Raw genomic sequence first — 14,809 nt, 5'->3', positions numbered from 1 at the left:
TTGCCCTACCCAGGTACATGGGGAGTTTCTTGCCTTTTGGGAAGTCTGAGGTCTTCTGCCTGCATTCAGTAGGTGTTCTGTCGGAGTTGTTCCACATGTAGGTGTATTTCTGATGTATTTGTGGGGAGAAAGGTGATCTCCAAGTCTTACTCCTCCCCCATCTTGAAGGTCTCTCCCCCTTTCTATGTACTGTACACATCTTAGCAGAGAATCTTTATGATTTGTTATTTAATGCCATCCACATAAGAACAGTAGCTGAAAAATATTCATAGTATGTGAAAGGACAAATAGATGTGGAATGGTATAGGACAAAGTGTCTAGAAAATGTCTCTTCATTTTATTATTTATTTTTTACCATGATAGCTCCAAGGTATATCATTAATACAAATTGAGGATAAATTTTGTAACTCAAGCCAGGTTTGGGATTTAAAAATAAGTTCTGGCATCTCTGCTTCTGACCAGAGAAGCAGATATTTGATGTCATCTTTAAATTCTATGCCTTAGTTTTATGCCTTAGTTTAGTTTTATGTCTTAGCAAATTATAAATCTTTTGAAAATTGTTCCTCTTTTTGAGTGTATTATGAAACATTTAAGTCATAAATAGTGCAATTCTCCCTGAGAAGCGACTTCCTTAACCACAGACATTGAGGTACATTAGACAAAATGTACTGAATTAATGTTTCTTCATCCATAGTCATGGGTCCCCTAGAAGTTCCTAAAATCTCCTGAAATCTTATTTAAGGTTTTATATCTGCACAGAAAAAACCTTTTGCTTTCACCACATTTTCAAAGGCTTTCTGAACTAAGATCCAGTATGTTGGAGCCATTAATGACATAGAGTTCAGGGAAAGACTATCTTTTCCACTTTCTGCTAACCAGTTCCTTAACAGACATGGGATTTTGTTGTTGTTTTATTGTTTGTTTGTTTTTAAGTTCTTAATGATTGAAATATTTGCATTTACAGTCTTGGTAAACTGAAATACAAGCCCCCAAATCCTAAACAACAATCTGATGAATTTTAGAACCAAGAGATGTAATAACAGGAGAATTCATAGCTTGAGATATGATGAGAGAAAAAAGTGAGAATAATGACCATCAGTAAGGTAGATGAGAAAGAAATGGCAGATTTGAAAAATAACTCAATACAACTGGAAATGAAAAATAAAATTCTTAAAATTAACAGTTCAGTGGTGAGTTAAAGAGCAAATTAATCTCAGATGAAAAAGTATAAATGAACTAGAATATAGACCTGAGAAAAAAATCACTCAAAATGAAGCATGGAATGGAAAAAGGATACAAAATACAGAAACAAGAGATACAGATACTAGAATCAAAATGTTCAACTTAAGAAGGAATGCAATTAGAGAGGAATGGGGAAATGAGAAAGAATGGATAAGAATTTTCCAGAATTTTAACAAAAGACTTTGAAGAAACATCTGAAGCATAATGAGTACAGAGAAGTCCCTGCTAGACATACAGACAAATTGTAGTGAAAATGCAAAACACACACACACAAAGAAAATCTTAGAGAAAGCAAATAAATATATTAGGCAGTTCATGCCTCTGTCTCAAATGTGTGTGTGTGTGTGTGTGTGTGTGTGTGTGTGTGCGCGCGCGCGTGCGCCTATACCTGTACCAGTTCCTCCACTGGCCATAAACTGGAGCTTCAAAAATTAACACAGCTTGAAAATGTAATACTTGAGAAGCAAAACATGCAAAGTACCCACAATTTACCACACTATGTTGCAAACAGAGCCTTTTATTTAAAATCTCAGCTATTATGCATTTGCTTTTAAATATCTTAGAGAATGTGTTTTGTTTAATTTTTGGCAATTTGTCTATCTCTGAACTTCTGTGGAATATATTGACAGAGAAGACTTAGATATATTACTGTTAAGAGAGAGTCTTTTTCTATTTCCTTAGATCTGACCTGAAAAAATGAATAGATATTTTCTTTGTCTTTTGTTTTTCTCTTCAAATCATTCAACCCATGCTTAGTTACGGATGGCCCATTCTGAAATGCTGGTGCTGACTGGTTCTCAGGAAAGCTGGATTTTAGTTGTGATTGGATATATTTTTGTCAGAGGTAATTAGAGAGTTACCATAAATAGAGTTCATGCTTTCTGATCTTAAAACTTTGTAAAACAAAACCAAATTATTTAGTCAATTTTGCTTATTATTTTATTATAAATTAATTAATGCTAATTTAATCTCCTGAAACTCATCAAATTATGTTATCATTATGAAGGGGTCTTTTATAGTATTATTAAGCTGCAATTCTTCAATAACAAAGGACTGCTTTAGCTCATTTCCCATCATGATATATATTTATTAAATGCTTTCTTAATTTTGCACACTGTTCTTGAAAATAAAATTAAGGCTCCATTTGTGCTTTAAACCCCCAACAATGTAAATATTAAAATATAAAATAATTACAAAATAACAAGGTGAGGAGTTCCATGGGTTCTCTCTCCAGTGAAACAACCATAGGCGGTAAAAATGTCTATCAATCTATCTAGATATCTGGAAATTGCCCTTAGGAAACACAGCAAACAATGACACAGTTATTCAAGAATATCTACTAGATCTCAGTGAGGACAGTGAGAGTTTGTGGCATTTGAGCCACAGCCCAGCTCAGTGTGATGGAAGCTCCACTCGGAAGGGGAGGGTCCAAGAAGATGGGACCCCCTCTCTCCTCAGTTCCCGCTCAAGGCATACAATATCCATGCAGAATGGGGAGACCACCAAGACTTCTCATCCCCCACAAGCTGCATTTTGCAGAAGACCCAGTCCAGGCAAGAGAAGCTGAGAGGTCTAATGTGGAGTGGAAAGCTTAGTCCAAATTAGAGTCAAGTAATACCAGGCCCCAGTCACTCACTCCAGCTGTCTTGTAGGGCAGAGATTACAGCCTGGGAGACACACACAGAGGAGACCAGCAGCACAGCCCCCACCTGTCACCCTCCCCCTAAGGCAAGGCTGTCACACTGAGAGAGGTGGGCCACTGTCTTTATCTCCCTCGTTCTTAAGTGGCACAGAGGTTTCTGTCACCCAGGGCCAGAGGCAGGCCATCAAACAGAGCTCTGAAGCTCTGCTGCCAAAACCTCAGCTTCTCTCTACACCAGTGCCAAATCGCATCTCCAAGACAGAGTTTGGGTGAAGTAGAAAAGGACAGCTTTATTGCTTTGCCAGGCAAATGGGGACATAGCAGGCTCCTGCCTCGAAAAACTATGTGTCCCAACACAGGGGAGTTTGGTGAGGAGCTTTATGGCAACAGTAGTGGGGGAGGGAGGGGGCGTTGCTGATGAGATTAGGGTGTGTACAGACGCCCCCCCTTCCCATGCTCCTTTGACATCTCTCAGGTAATCTTCTTGAGGAGCTTCTCTGGTTCCTTTAGCCTCAGGACTCAGGTGATTTCTTGGCTGCCCCTCCCTTGATTAGCAACTGTTCGAATCTGCCCTTTGGAGCTCAGGAAAGGTCATGGAGGCTGGAGTCTTGTCTACAAGAAACAGGGCACAAAAAAGGTGTCCATGCCCTGGAGCCCCACAGGGTCCTGCTTGGTTTCAGCTTTCCTTGACTTTACCTCAAACAGTGTGAGGAAGGTCAAGCCTAAGGGCACCCTTGAAAGCAAAGCAATTCTGGTGATAAATAATTAAGAGGAAGCTGAGAGTAACAAGCTAAACTGTAGACCAGCCACAAGTTCACCAGAGAAAATCGGGGAAAGAAGAGCCCCTTGGGGTTGGAGGAAGATTCAAAGACTGGCCTCAAGCAATGGAACCCTAATTAGACTGGATAGGACTGTAGAGTGGTTTATGCCCCAGATCATTGTTGAAAACAACAGAGAAATCAACCAGCAGATAGGGGAGGCTAATAGCTGGTGTGGTACCTACACAGACAGCCAGCTTGACAGAGATCAGGGAAAGAGACAAAGGGAGCACTGCTAGAACCAAGGTGACCATGAACTTGAGGGGCAACAGCAGAGGCTGCAACTGAAAAGGAAATAGACTTCTATAAAATACTGCAGCCAAGTCACTAAACAAACAAGCAAGCATGTCCCAAAGAGGAAGTGGGGAGGGGAAGTCATTATCCAGAGCTGCTACACTATTTTGTCTAAAATGTCCAGTTTTCAGCAAACAAAAAATTGAGACATGCAAATAAACAGGAAATTGTAGCCCATACACAGGGGAAACAGCAAGCCTTTGAGAAGACCAAAATGTCAAATATACCTGACAGATATCAAAGTAGCTATTACAAACATGTTTTAAAAACTAAAGAAAACTATGCTGAAAGAAGGAAAAGGAAGGGATGATGCCGGTGTCTCAAAATAGAGAATATTAATAAAAAGAAAGAAATTATGAAAACAGAATCAAACATAGAAATTCTGGAGATGAAATGTACAGTAACTGACATGAAAAAAAATTCTCTCTTTCCTCTATTTTGCACAAAGGAAATTAAGTATCATTTTATTTACCTTTGAACATTCCTGTCCAATAGCAATAATTGTAAAACAGTCTCTAAATTTATTTTTTCATTTATTCAATTATCTACTCAACCCAAAATTTACATTCTGCAGCGTTAACTCAGGCAGTGAGTGTATATTTTAATGGTTCATATCTGCATATTTACGGTAATTGAAATATCACCATTTTTCTATAACTAGAAAGAGCAAAAGTCAAATAAACAAGATGGGTAAGCAGGGGATGTTGAACTTGGGTAACTTTAGTATAAAGCATGTATTCATTCTATAAAACAGGGTTTTCAGTACATTAAATACAATGTTCTATTTCCTGCATTTCCTGCTGAGAGAATTTTCACTCCCCTTCTCATACTAAAAACCTGAAATTAAGAAATAGTGTTTTACAAAGTCATCTGATCAGTGTTAATGTTAAAATCAGAATTTTTTTTTTTTGCCATACACATTATTTTTTCAGTGTTTGGTTTTAGTAAGAAAGAATGTGCATTTACAGTTTAGAAACCAAATTCATCAATTTATCATTGCCTTTGATATTCAGTTATCAAGGTTAAAAAATATTTCTAGGTAAAAGTTAATCTTGTTATTAAGTGTTTGCAAATTTGCACAATCTTTAAATTTAATGTAAATATGCAGTCTGATACAATATTTCTTACTTTTATTATATCATTTACTTAGTCTTTGTCAGAGCAGCTTAAAATAAAAAAAATAAAAGCATTAAATTTTCAAATATATATTTGATTATTCCAGAATTTAATGGGCAGTAAATCCTACCCCTTCTGTGAAGAACAGATCTGGTATCAAAAAAATATGCAGTGATGAATATGAATATACACACAGAATTCTTCTGCAAATGAAAAAAAAGGAATGAACAGATACTTACCTTTTGGTCTCTGTAAAATCTTATATATAAAGTAGAGGCAGTGAAACTTTATCTTAATTACATTTAGCATCCCTTGTTCCTTCACTTTGCAAACAGCTTTTTCATGTGATTATTCTAGTCAGTTGGGGGTGATTGGCATCTCTATTCTTTTTAAATCTAGTAAATGATATATCCTTAGAGATGTGTCAGATTACCTGTAAATTTATCCAGGGCTTTGACCCATTTTATATTGGTTCTTCTAGACATGTGTAAAGGTATTTTATTTTTTTAATCTTTTTATTGAAGTATAGTTGATTTACAACGTTGTGCCATCTTTGCTGTAGAGCAAAGTGACTCAGTTATACACATATAGACATTCTTTTTTTTTTGATTCTAAAAGTATTTTAAAATGGAATGAATTTCTTTATTTTGGTAGTTAAGCACATGGACTTTAACGCCAGATTCAAACCTGGTCTCAGATTGTGACTCCATCTCCCATTCATCCTGCCTCAGTTTTCTCATCTGTAAAATGGACATATTAATAGCCCTTATCTCATAGCATTATTATGAGAATTAATGTGTTAATACTTAGTGTCTCACGTGGTTACTGATGTATTGCTTGCTATTTCTTCCTTAAAACAAAGGTTCATGCATGATTTTCAACTATAAGTTAATTTAATATCAGGATAATTTAAATGATATATCTGACAGAACAGTGTGTCATAAAGAATGGCTACGCACACACACACACACACATACCCATATAATATTGAAAAGGAATCTTGTGTTTGGAAAGCATCTTTTTGTTGATATAAATGCCCTCTAAGGATTTTATATCACATCATGGAGGCAAGCCATGCTTCCTAAATCACAATCTCTCATTTTTTGAAGACTCTTCAAAACAAATTTAGAAACTTTTGGGTTCATTGTAATTATGTCAGGTTTTAAATCATGGAAAGTGTGGAGTAGTATTATTAAGAGAATAATTTAAAAAAATATTTTTGGTTGATCTATACAGTGAGCCCTTGAACAACACAAGTTTTGAAGTGCAAGGGGTCACTTACATGCAGATTTTTTCAATAGTAAATATTACAGAACTACACCATCTGCTGTTGGTTGATTCCTCGGTTGCAGAACGGCAGATACAAATGAACCTTGGGTATGAAAGTCTGACTTTAAGCCATATGTGGATTTCGGACTGTGCAGAGGGTCAGTGTTGACCCTCTGCACAGTCGGAATCACAAGGCAATTCCTTTGTAGCTTTTCCCTGTGAACTCACACAAAAAAGGGCAGGGCATCATCTCAGCACCACTTGAGAAGGGAGCTGGGCACGGATTGGAGTCATTCACCAATCATACTATACCCAAATTTGAATTAATGCACTTTGTATTATTGTATTATTATGATTTATATTACTGCTTTACAGTTGATCATCCATGTTGACCAAGCAATGCAGAAGCCTGCAAATAAGAAAAGAGTTTATTTGGGGTCTCAGGAATTGCAACTCAGGAGACACAGATTTGGGTAAAACTGAGAGTGTTTTGGGAAAGAGAAAGAGTCAGGGGCTTATAAAGGCAAAAGCCATGAGGATGTTAAAGTTGTCCAGCAAGAATTATAATTGAAAGAAAATATTTGTCCTTAAGGGATAGGGTATCACAAGTTATTTAGGGTAGGGTTCCAGTAAGTATCTTGAATTTCTGGAACATTGGGCAGATGTTCTGGATGCCTGCGTTAAGACATTAAGTGGTCAAAGTTCAGACTCTATCTGAGCTGAGATGTGCATGTCCCACTTCCTCAATGGCCTCCCGGCTGCATTTTAGAGTCTCTTGTTAATACCGACTACATCCTGATCTTCCTTTCACATCACTGTCCCATTAAACTTTTGTTCCTCTTCTATTTTACCTTCTCTTCCATTATAGGTTATTATAAGATATTGCGTATAATTCCCTGTGCTTTACAGTAGGTTCTTGTTGTTTATCTACTTTATATATAGTAGTGTGTATATTTAAATCCCAAACTCCTAATTTATCCCTCCCCCCCCTTCCCCTTTGGTAACCATAAGTTTGCTTTCTATGTTTGTGAGTCTATTTCTGTTTTGTAAATAAGTTCATTTGTATCATTTTTTTGGATTCCACATATAGGGAATGTCATATGATATTTGTTTTTCTCTGTCTGACTTACTTCACTTAGTATGATAATCTCTAGGTCCATCCATGTTGCTGCAAAAGGCATTATTTCATTAGTTTTTATGGTTGAGTAATATTCCATTGTATATATGTACCACACCTTCTTTATCCATTCCTCTGTTAATGGACATTTAGGTTGCTTTCATGTCCTGGCTATTGTGAATAGTGCTGCTATGAACACTAGGGTGCATGTATTTTTTGAATTATGGTTTTCTCCGGATATATGCCCAGGAGTGAGATCACTGGTTCATAAGGCAGCTCTATTTTTAGTTTTTTAAGAAACTTCCATACTGTTCTCCATAATAGCTGCACCAATGTACATTCCTACCAACAGTGTAGGAGGGACTCTTTCCCAGTTTGTCCACCAAGTAAGATGACAATATCAATCACCACCAGAAGGCAAGTTCCTTTTGCATATGAAAGAAAATACACTTCTTAAATGATGTGTCTACCTTGGCCAGGATCGTACTTGGACTAAACACATCACAAACATAGAACCCCAGTATCTGAAGGGCCAGGAGGACTTAATTCTATTGTGCTGCAGAACACAACCTACAGCAAAGAGTTCAATGGGAAGAATATAATGAGACTCAAATATAGAAACAGTGATCTACACATGTTTTTGAATTATTATAAACTTCAGTTTTAAGAAGTTATGATTCTTAAATTTTGAATATCACACATGATACACTCATTCAAGTGCAATTGTCTAAAGACCTCAGGTGACCATCCTCTTCACAGTTCAGTTTGTGTGATCACTGATAGCCTGACTTAATCAATCTCCACAGAAACATCAGAGTACAATATCAATAATTATGTAAGATTTAATGTAATGATTATTTCTTGAATTTTAACATTCTATTTCCAATGTTGGTTGTATATCTCTTGAAAAGTACAATATATTAGCATTATAAAAGATACGTAGCCACAATGGTGGAAACTGCAGTGTTTGCATTAGAGGGTTAGGTAACAATGGCCAGGCACAGATGAACTCTCAGGCTTCATTAAATAATATGTCCTGGAGTCATTTTTGCAGATCTTATTTGAGCTCGCTCTTTTGATGTGCTAAGGACTTCTTGTGATTTAAACTTAATGATTTTATAAAGACTATGAAATTTTCCTTTAAAACATGTGCCAAATATTTCAAAACAATGCTGAACTGCCATCAGAGGAAATGATGATAGAGGAGAAAGTAGTTGGTTCACATGAGAGATACTGTCACATTTCAAAAGGTGATGTAGAAAAATTGATAGTTGACATTTCAAAGCTGAGACACAACTACATGATCATCAGCAATCCAAGACCAATGTCTAGGAGTCAGAGGAAGGAAAATTCCAGTGAAATTTTGCATTTTCCTGTTCTTTTGGAAAGTTCACGGACAGTAATTGTGCTATACAACTGTCAAAATGCCTGGCAGGAATGGAGCAAATGCTGACTTTTCAGAATTGTGAAAGAATCTTCATTTGAGCAAAGTAATACAACATGCAAGAAATTAGCTGTGTTGAGGCAGTTTTCTGAAAATTGCCCCTTCATGTCCAAGTGACAAGGAATAGGGTACAGGTAAGTAATCGATCACTCAATTTATGGAACAAATGCAATACTGAAGCATTGTATCAAGTGGTCCAGGAAATATAAACAAGCATAAACCTAATTCCCTCCTAGGAGATTACAAACTTATTATAACTTATAAATACATGACTTCTAAGTAAGTGTAACTCTTTTATTGAATGGCATGAACTCCATAGAAGCATAAACAAGAAAGAACTTTATCTTTCTCCCACTATGACATTCAAACATGCTGTTGGATCACTTTTTCTCACATTTGGAGAAACTGAACGCTTTTATTTTCAGGTATTAAAAAGTCTAGTCTATTTGAGCCAGCAAAACTCATATATCTTTGCCCTGCAAAACAGTGACGGTGTAACTTCTTCAACTGCTGACATTGTAGACTACTCCAAGTAACCTCTTTCTGCATTTACGCCTCCAATTCTTGAGAGCATAGGTGGCTCCTCCTCAGAAGTCTTTCATGCCCAACTCCAGTAGGAGGATAGGCCAGACATTTGAATACCTTACAGGTTAGCAACCATCCAGCCAGGATAGAAGACACCTGTCTCTCCAAGCTTCTGGGTCCCCCTCCAACTTGGATTGATTGGTGAGAAAGCAGACAGAACTCTCTAGCCCTATAAATTTCATTTAAAAACCTTCAAGATAAATCTCTAGCCTTGTCCCACAAAGGCTAGTTACGGGTGTGAGAGAAAGTGGTCAAAGACCACCTAGGCCACGTCTTGGTCAATCCCCATGGGTGTATCTAGGAACTCTGTATCATCCATCACCTTTATTTAGCTTTGAGGGTTTAGCTACAATTCTGGGATAACACAGATTGTGCCATTCCATGTCCTGTTCTAGTAAATGTAAGTGGAAAAAGGATCTAGCTTTCTTAAGCTACATTATGGGGGCTGATTTGTCCCAAAGATTAATGAAGCATAAGGTTCAGGACACTTTATTTCCCTCCAAGGTCCTGTGTCTCATTTTGTATCTATCATTTTGTATTCTTTCCTTTAAAGTGCTCTCTCTTAAACGTATAAGCTTTTAGCCCAACAAGAATTGGATTTACTCCTAAGAGAGTATGATTAGTTGAAGACTGTTAAGTTCTTTACCTTGAGAGGTGGTCAGGTCACACTGGGGCTTTCAGGGAAGGCTTTATAAAGGACTTTAAAGATTTCTCATTTTATCAGCAGAGAGAACCGACTGTCTTGGATGTTTAAGGGAGACTTTATTAAGGAATTAATACAAATTCTATCTAGACCCAGAATTTCAGAGGACTCTTGGAAATAGAATATCTCAAGGAAAACCTATCTCTGCACTATCACCAATATAATCTTTCCATGAGATTAATGTTTTGCTTCTAGAATAGGGCATAATAATCTATTTCCATTTGTCATGAGTAATGCAGCACTATATATGCTTTCTCTCACTGCAAATCATTTGGGAATCTTATTCGATTCTTAACCCTAAATGTCATTTTAGGAATGCAGTACATAGAAGGCAAGAGATCCTCTTTTCATACTAAATTTAATCCTAATTTCATATATATATATAATACCTATGAATCTTTTCCACATGTATTTTCGGTGACATCTCAACTTATGATCTCACTGATAACATACTACCTTCTTCATTAATGGACTATTTTTCCTTCTAATTCTGTCCATTGTTCAGTTTCTATTTCCCTGTTCTAGCCTTATCTTTCTGTATCCATTTAGGAACATACAAAGAATTTCAAAAGCCTTTTTGGTCTTGGTTTTACTTTTGCATTTTTCTCCTTGGACATTACTATTTGCTTTCCTAATGCTTTTTAAGTAACTTTCAATTTGCTTTGAAATGCTTCCCTTTCATGTATAACACTTCTTTCTATCAAAAAAAAAATTGTTTTTGGTCACTCAGTCTTTGTTTAGTTTTGTGTTTGTGAGCTACTGTTGCCTTGTAGTAAAATCTGAGCCAAATGGAGCTCTTTGGTGTACTTTGCATTCACAGGGCTGTAAGAAGCCTTAAAACCATGAAATGGCCAGTCCTGCAGTGTCAGGCTCTCATGGAAACCCACTGAAAATAAGATGACCTGCTTCTCAAATGCACAAACCTCAAGTTACATAGTTTTTCACTGTCTTCTAAGACACTTCTTGTCATGCCCATTAAGGAGATACTGCTTCTGCCTGCTTTTCCTCTACCATTACTCTCGAAATTTCTTCTGGCCATTTATGTCCTAGAAACATGATAAACTGTGAATTTGCAGTCTGAAGGCAGCCAGGGCTTTAAGAAATATGGATAGCTGAAGTTGAAAAAAAAAAACACAAAACACTGTCATAATCATTATTAAAATAGAGTGTCATTCTCACTGCATATTTGGAGAATCAAAAAGACTCATTTAAAGAGCTTTGTGAAGGGAAGATGGTTGTTCATTCATTAATGTGCATTAAAGCAATGAAATATTTCTTGTAGTTTTTCTCTTTTACAAATTCTGCCTCTAAAATAAAGTTTTGTGCCTCATATTTTAATAGAATATATATATGTATATATACAAATGTGTGCATGTGCTGGTAACAATACAGTATGGTAGTTATGCATTAAACTAGACTTTTAATTTTCCTCAGATTAAAAAATAAAAACAAAACTAACTGAAAATCCTTTATCCAACTTCAAGGAACAGACTCATTCAGAAGTTTGGTATTCAGTCATCTAGGAATCTGTTTAATCATTACCCCTTTAAGAAGATCTGAGGATATAAAATATGTATTTTCTTTATTCTAAAGCACATTAACTTTTTCTAGACTTTATTTTATTGTCTTATATCTGAAGAGTATATTCAGCATCCAAAAGCTGATGCCAAACCCATAGCAAAGCAAAAATAATGAAAGTGATATTGCTTTCCAAAAGCACATAAGCAATAGCAGACACCGTGGGTGAACTAGTTCTCGAATCTAGTGTAGCATTTTAATGTTGTCTCTACTTCCACTCCGTGCAGTCACAGTACATTTTGAAATTCTCAGAGTTCTTTTTCATAGAAAACAACTAAAAACTGGTATCTTCAGAGAGCATAATGTTTTCTAATCACAGATTTGTGATTGTTCTCAATATGTCATTCCTCTAATTGAAAGCCTTAAAATAGAAATTGCAATGCTCCAAATCTAATTTATGAAGATGACAATAATGGAATTAGAGGATGAATGCACAGATAAAAATCTCTTCTCTAAATGAAGAATAATTATTCATGCTGGAAAATTATCAGAAGCAATTTTGGGCTACTCTAATAACATACCAGATAATTTGTTATATTCAGTGGGGTTGCAGATACTTACTACTTACTAAGTCCTGTAAAATTCAATGCAGCCTACAAGTAAGATTAGTGAGGGAATATGAATGTTATATTAAAATATCATATTAGAGTTTAGAGTAGAAATGAACTTAGCAATAATACAGTCTAATCTTCTCAGTCATGAGTAAATCAAGTCCCAAAGAGATTTCAAAAATAAGTAAAAGACTATATTAACAGGGAATTCGCCAGCGGTCCAGCGGTTAGTACTCCGCGCTATCACGGCTGAGGGCCCCGGTTCAACCCCTGGGCAGGGAACTAAGATTCCACAAGCCACGGTGCGGCCAAAAAAAAGACTATATTAATAATCTGTGGCATTGGTAAAATTAGACGCTATTTCACCTAATTTCATGCTCAGAGTGCCTGCCACATCTTCACCAAGGACTTATTATGCCAGCAAAATTGAGAGCAGAGCTTGGTCGGTTAACAAATTAAGTCCTGGTCATTAAAACAAAAAAGGCAACTCTCATTGAATTTTTCTCTGTTCCTAGAGTAAGCTCTTTATATCAAAAAAAAAAAAAAAAAGTAGAGCTCATTGTTTATCAAAGCATACAAACTACCGTAATTGCCTAAGCCCTTTTTGGAGATTGCTAAATTTTTGCAAATTATAAAATTGCTATTTACTTTACCCCTTCTCCCAAATTGAAAGCAATCTAAATGTGCGGTTTGTGGACAACTTGAGGATGTATCTATGTAGTGCAGCCACTAAAATTGCCTCGATCTAGATACCCAATGGCTTAGCCATTTTCTTTCCTTTTTTACATACCCACCAGAAATGCACACACATGTGCATCAAAATAAATGTGCAGAAACATTCATAGAAGCTTTATTCATAACTGTCATTAAGTTGAAACAATCCAAATATCCAGTAGTCTTAATATGGATGAATAAATTCTGGTTTATTCATGAAATGGAATGGTACATAACAATGAAAAATGAACAAACTTCAGTTATATCCAAACAACATTGATGCATCTCACAAACCCAGAGTTTAGTGAAAGAAACCCGGACAGCAAAGGATGAATACTGTACTTTCTATTTATACAAAAGGAGAAAACAATCAAAACGAATCTCTTTTGTTAGAACTCACAATTGTAGTTACATTTGGAGAGGAGAGAGGTGAAATGCTTTGGAGGGGGTAAAATAAAGGCTTTTGGGGTGCTGGTAATATTGCATTAATATTTCTTGACTGGGGTAGTGTGACAGTCCTTCAAGTTGTTAAACTTAAGATTCGTGAACTTTTTTATATGCATGTCGTATTTCAATAGAAGCATCTTTAAAATGCTATTGAAGAATGTATACTGATGATGGGAGATAAACATGACTTTTAAAAATTACTAAAACAATTTTAATCATTAAAAACAGAGATCTTAATCATAGGCTAAAATTGACATATATTAATAAACATGTTAATCATACTTACCTCTGCGTAACAGAATTACAGATAAACTTAATTTTTGTCTTTTTACTTGCTCATTTTTTATTAATTTATACATTTATTTTTATATTCCACCACTTGATTGGCTCCAGGAGGGCAGGGATTGTATCTGCCTTGGTCATTACTGTGTCCCCAGCATCATGCATGTAGTAGGCACTCAATAAATATCTGTTGAATGAATAAATGTGAGTGTGTCTCCCTCCTGATCTTGAAGGTCCTGGGCCTTCTTTGCCCAGGTTTCATAGAACTAATGCATCTTGTGGCTCTCCCATCCTCGATGACTTTTTTCTTTTGTCCTCCCACCTCCAGGAAGACTTCCCTGATGTTCCTATAGCCGGTTAAACTCCCCTCCTCTGATAGTTCCCAGGCTTAAACTGCCTGCCTGCTCACTAATATATATATATTACTTTTTAATGAGAAAGTTATAGCATTCTCATAAATTATGCTTAAGTGTATTTTTAAAGAATACATAGAGACTGCTTCAACATCTTTCCAGGTAAACAGTGAAACATAGGCTGGGAAGGTCTATATTTCTTTTTCTCTGAAATCCTTGAAGCTATTTTAGGCTATATCTATTGCACTCTATTTAATCATTCTTATTATCTAAGATTCAATAGGAATATCTTTGCAAAAGTTAATGAAAACTCAGAATGGACTCAGCCAGTAAAATATATAGACCATAAGAAATAAAGAGTGTGTGTGCAGCACTGATTGGGTACACTGCTGTGTTGTTTGCAGTAGTTCAGATTATAGCACTGACCCTCCAAGAAGAATTATTCAGTGACAGACTGGTCCCTAACTTCAGCCTTAGCGGTGTTATCAACCAACCAAGTGAAAAGAACTGATGTTGAGTTTGATTGCTCAATTTTTCTGTTCTAGATTGAACAGCACAGGACAGAAACCAAGCCATTTGATTGTCAAGATGTATTGGCACAAAGAATCCCACGTTTCCCATTGATGTCTGTCTTTGAAAATAATTTGAGGGTAA

Source organism: Eschrichtius robustus, chromosome 9 (assembly GCF_028021215.1).
Source record: "Eschrichtius robustus isolate mEscRob2 chromosome 9, mEscRob2.pri, whole genome shotgun sequence".
NCBI classification, from domain to species: domain Eukaryota; kingdom Metazoa; phylum Chordata; class Mammalia; order Artiodactyla; family Eschrichtiidae; genus Eschrichtius; species Eschrichtius robustus.
The sequence above is the reverse complement of the archived record's forward strand: the minus strand, read 5'-3'. Positions refer to the sequence as shown.